This window comes from Lontra canadensis, unplaced genomic scaffold (assembly GCF_010015895.1).
Source record: "Lontra canadensis isolate GAN:19392208 unplaced genomic scaffold, GSC_riverotter_1.0 scaffold1, whole genome shotgun sequence".
NCBI classification, from domain to species: domain Eukaryota; kingdom Metazoa; phylum Chordata; class Mammalia; order Carnivora; family Mustelidae; genus Lontra; species Lontra canadensis.
The window spans coordinates 119234691-119239612 of NW_022630995.1; the positions used below are offsets into that span (position 1 = coordinate 119234691).

The 4922-nt window shown below is 42.9% G+C and overlaps 1 pseudogene; it reads right to left on the reverse strand.

Annotated features, from left to right (window-relative positions):
* Positions 1–3580: 3580 nt before the first annotated feature.
* On the reverse strand, positions 3581–3908 carry LOC116877398 (annotated as a pseudogene).
* Positions 3909–4922: the final 1014 nt, after the last annotated feature.

The window sequence follows — 4922 nt, forward strand, 5'->3', positions numbered from 1 at the left end:
GAGAGCCCCACTATCTGCCCTATACACCATTTGGAATCAGAATGGCTCTTTGGGAATTATGATGACCACATGCTGCCAGGCTGCCCTCTTCATCAGGCAGGTGGACGACTCCATGAGTCACAAAGGACCTGATACGCTTAATACAATCAACAGTTTGGGAGTATGCTCACATTGTAATACACATGCACTGAGTTTTTCATATAAACAGAACTCTAAAGGAAATTTACTGAAAAAATATGTCAATAGTTAGTGCTAGGAATATTATTCTCTTAGATCAGTAAGCAAACATGTTTCTCCTAAGTCAAGTATTGTTTTTGGTTTTGTTTTTGTTTTTAGGATTTCTTTGCTTTATTTGAGAGAGAGCAGAGGGAAGGGGCAGAGAGACTCTGAAACAAGCTCCACATTCAGCGTGGGACTTGATCTCACAACCCTGAGATCACAACCCTGAGATGCACCTGAACCAAAACCAAGAGTCGGAGGCTTAACCAGCTGCATCATCCAGGAGCCCCCTCATAAGTCAAGTGTGCTACAGCTCAGGCAATACCCAGTTCAAAAGCCATGGCCACATATGACATGAAACAAACTGAAGTATATTCCTTGTTTAGAAATGCAAGAAGTTTACAGTACTCTAAAGGGGAGAGATAAAATCCAAGTAGTTATAAAATCATGTGATTACAGTAGACTGGGCATTTTGTATTATCTTAACTGCTCTTTAGTGGGGCAACTTTATTGTTGGGTCAGAAAAACTGAAGAGAATAATGAATGTGAATTGACTATCAAAAAGGCAGAACCCCATTTGAGTTATGGAAAATGTAGGGTATTTAAAGTTTACATCCTCAAAGTACCTAAGCGCAATCAGGACGCCCATGAATATGAACTGGACTTAAAAAGCCAGTCACTATCACACTCTCCATCCTGTCGTAGTCAGACAAGCATTAGCTAAACCTACCTCTGTCTTCTCTTCCCTCTCTCTCCATGGCTGCATGTGGCCAGCATGTCTCCATGATCTCCTGTGTCCCGTGCCCACCACTGCTTATTTGAATCCAACTCTCAGGACTCCATCTCCAAATTCCAGACTTGACTTGGCTCAGATGTCCATCCATGGTCCAGTCAGCCATAGTGTGGAATGAAGTCATGTGATACAGAAGACTGCCCCTTCTGGGAACTAGAGGAAAGCAGATTCCCTAAGGAAAAGGTGTGTGAGGGGAAGGAATGACTGGTATCCCTACCACAGAGGCATTCATTCTTCACCATCCCACATGTCCTAGTCTTTGCCTTTATTCTGCGCGCAGCACACCAAAGTGTCTGTCAACAATCAGCTCAAAGGTGAACACAGTGGTACCAATCAGCCTTGGCATTGCCTTAGGAGTATAAGTTACAACACACCTCCATCATAAGACTGTGTGTTAGTTGGGATGTGTGAGGTCACAGAAGGCTCTCTTTTAGGGACACCTGGGTGGCTCAGTGGGTTAAAGCCTCTGTTTTCGGCTCAGGTCATGATCCCAGGGTCCTGGGATTGAACCCCACATCAGGCTCTCTGCTCAGCAGGGAGTCTGCTTCCTTCTCTCTCTCTCTCTCTCTCTCTCTCTCTGCCTGCTTTTCTGCCTACTTGTGATCTCTGTCTGTCAAATTTTAAAAAAAAAATTTTTTAAGAAAGAAGACTTTCTTTTAGACTCTGCTACTGGTATGAAATTCTTACCATATCCCCTATAATCATCTCAATGGGAAATCAAGTATCTCACATTCTCAAGTCAGCCTTCCTAAAAGCAAAAAGAAAAAAATAAAAAGCTCTGCTACAAGCAGAAGAAATTACACAGTTACCTATACGCAGAATAAAAACAAATAGGTGTATGTCAATCAGTATATTCTATTCCTATATTCTTTAGTTAGTATACTGCCTCTGAATATCTCTGCCCAGCCACCTGAGGTCAATTTTTCTTCTATCATTCTGAAGTCTGCACTCCCTCAAGACTCCCAATACTTCTATTCTACATCTGATGTGAGCTGACTTTCTCTTTCCTGTCCCTCTTGATCTCTGCTGTTTCTGACAATTCTGACTGAGGTCTTTTCTAATTTCCAGGTCCTCATACAGATCCTTGAGTTCTCCTTGAGCCACTATTCCTAAGATCCAGAGCCATCTTCCTCCACTGCATAAACTAATCAGCTTGTTCACTTATTTACTACAACTACTATTCACTGGCGGCAATAAACACTTTAATACCAGTAGTAACACTGGGAGTAACTAAGCACCTGATCACTGGTCCAGAGAATAACTACAATGGAGAAATTCAAATTTTGTCTTTAATTTATCGGTACCTCTTGTTATAAGGCAACATCACCATAAACGGCTCTGAAAACATTTTGTTATAACAAATGTGAGGGAAGCCTGGGTGGCTTAGTCAGATAAGTGACTGCCTGCAGCTCAGGCCATGATTCTGGAGTCTCATGATAAAGTCTTGCATCAGGCTCCCTGCTCAGCAAGGAGTCTGCCTCTCCCTCCGACCCTCCCTCCTGCCGCCCATGTTCTTTCTCTCTCTCTCAAATAAATAAATAAAATATTTGAAAAACAAATGTAAGCATCATATTCTACTCTTCTTAAACATTCAAGCAACAAAATTCTTTAAACTACTGGACCAAATAAGAGAATAAGAAGACAAAATATCTTTTTTTTTCTAAATAGAATTCAAGAAAGAACATCTGAGATCAAATAATAGGTATGGTATCAAGAAATGGCAAGTAAGAAAATAAGTTACTTTCATATGTCAAAGCAATGCTATTATATTCGGCACATCCAATAATTGTGATTTAAAACAGAGCAGAGTCCATTTATTCATAAACACCATTTATAAATGCCTACCTTATGCAGATGCTGTGCAGGACAAATTAAAATTAAAATAATAGCCCTTGGGAACTTGAACGTCTAATTGAGAACTGAATGCATAATGAACAGAAAGGGTCACTCACCACTTTTTTATCCTGAATACATTCTATCACATTTTAACCAGCTAAAAGCATTATGCCTTTTTCTCCATGGACTTGATTGATAGCTTAGCTGAGCACAGAACTCCAGATTGGAAATCATTTTGATCAGAATTTTGAATATGTCACTCCATTATCTTCTGGTATTCAAGGTGGCTCATGAGAAAATGTGTACAGTTTTGAACCTTGGTCAGTTTTCTTCTTCCTCAGAGACTTTTCTCTTTGTCAATTTTCTGGAATTTCATGATAATATACCACCATGGGGATCCTTTTCTTATCCTTTGTTCTGTGCTCCCTCTGGGGTCCCTATCAGTCTGCCCATCCGTAACCTTCAGATATGGTATAATTCTTCCCCGTTTTTATTCCCTTCTGTGTTCTCTATTCTCTCTGCTTATTCTATTTTCTTGATAGGGGAACTCTAGAACTTAATTTCTGTTGCCTTTAATTAAACTCTAAATAGAGAACATATTCTTCTACAAACATAATACTGAAATGTCAGTGAACAAAATAGATAATTATTTGGCAAATGCCTAGTAAAGGATGGTGTCAGCCAAGTTCATCCATGGCGTTGAGCAGCAGCATCTACATGGCCAGGGCATGGTCAGTGTTTGGGGACAGAGGTAAACATCCGTAATCCGTGCATCCCTTTGATTTCTTCTTTCAGTGCCTGCTTTACCATCTGGGGCTGCTGGACAGTTTTCTTCTCCTTAAACTCTTCTGTCTTGATCTGGATTTCATATATCGCCCCACAGCCTCATGAAATGTCGGTGAGTTTGGTGGTTGTAGCTCCAGAAAACCTTGAGAATTTGGGTCACTTTGGGCTTCCCCTCAGTTTTTGAGGCAAACATTCACTGGGCACAGTGGAAAAGAGGAAGCCCGTGGATCCCACAGAGCAGCGGCGCTGCAACAGCTGGGTTCCACACCACCATGCCTATCTTTCCTCAACTTTTTCACCTCTTCGGTTATTTACTTGTACAGTTTCCTCAAATGTATCTTTCAAAGGGTCTATTAAATGTTTGATTTCCAGTCCCATAGTTTTCATTTCCAAGAATTCTACTTTGTTTATTCAATGTGATTGAACAGTTTTTATTCCTAAGAATTTTACTTTATTTGATGGCCTTTTCTGCTTCATTTGTAAAATATATTTTCTCAGTTTAGGGGTCAAGATGGCAGAGAAGTAGCAGGCTGAGACTACTTCAGGTAGCAGAAGATCAGCTAGATAGCTTATCTAAAGATTGCAAACACCTACAAATACAATGAGAGATCGAAGAGAAGAAGAACAGCAATTCTAGAAACAGAAAATCAACCACTTTCTGAAAGGTAGGACTGGCGGAGAAGTGAATCCAAAGCTACGGGAAGATAGACCGCGGGGGGAGCGGCCAGCTCCCGGCAAGCTGCGGAGCAACGGAGCACAAAATCGGGACTTTTAAAAGTCTGTTCCGCTGAGGGACATCGCTCCAGAGGCTAAACCAGGGTGAAGCCCACGTGGGGTCAGCGTGGCCTCAGGTCCCGCAGGGTCACAGAAGGATCGGGGGTGTCTGAGTGTCACAGAGCTTACAGGTATTAGAACAGGGAAGCCGGATACAGAGACAGAACCAAGGAGTGAGCTCACAGCTCGGGGTTACCTTGAACCGGTCGCAGGCTCCGTCAGCTCGGAGCGCGGCCAGAGGCCAGGGAGACTGGGATAAATGGGCGCTGTTCTCTGAGGGCGCACTGAAGAGTGGGGCCCCGAGCTCTCGGCTCCTCCGGGCCGGAGACTGGGAGGCCGCCATCTTCATTCCCGTCCTCCGGACTCTACGGAAAGCGCTCAGGGAACAAAAGCTCCCGAAAGCAAACCCGAGCGGATTACTCAGCCCGACCCCAGGTAAGGGCGGGGCAACTCCGCCTGGGGCAAAGACACTTGAGAATGACTACAACAGGCTCCTCCCCCAGAAGATCAATAA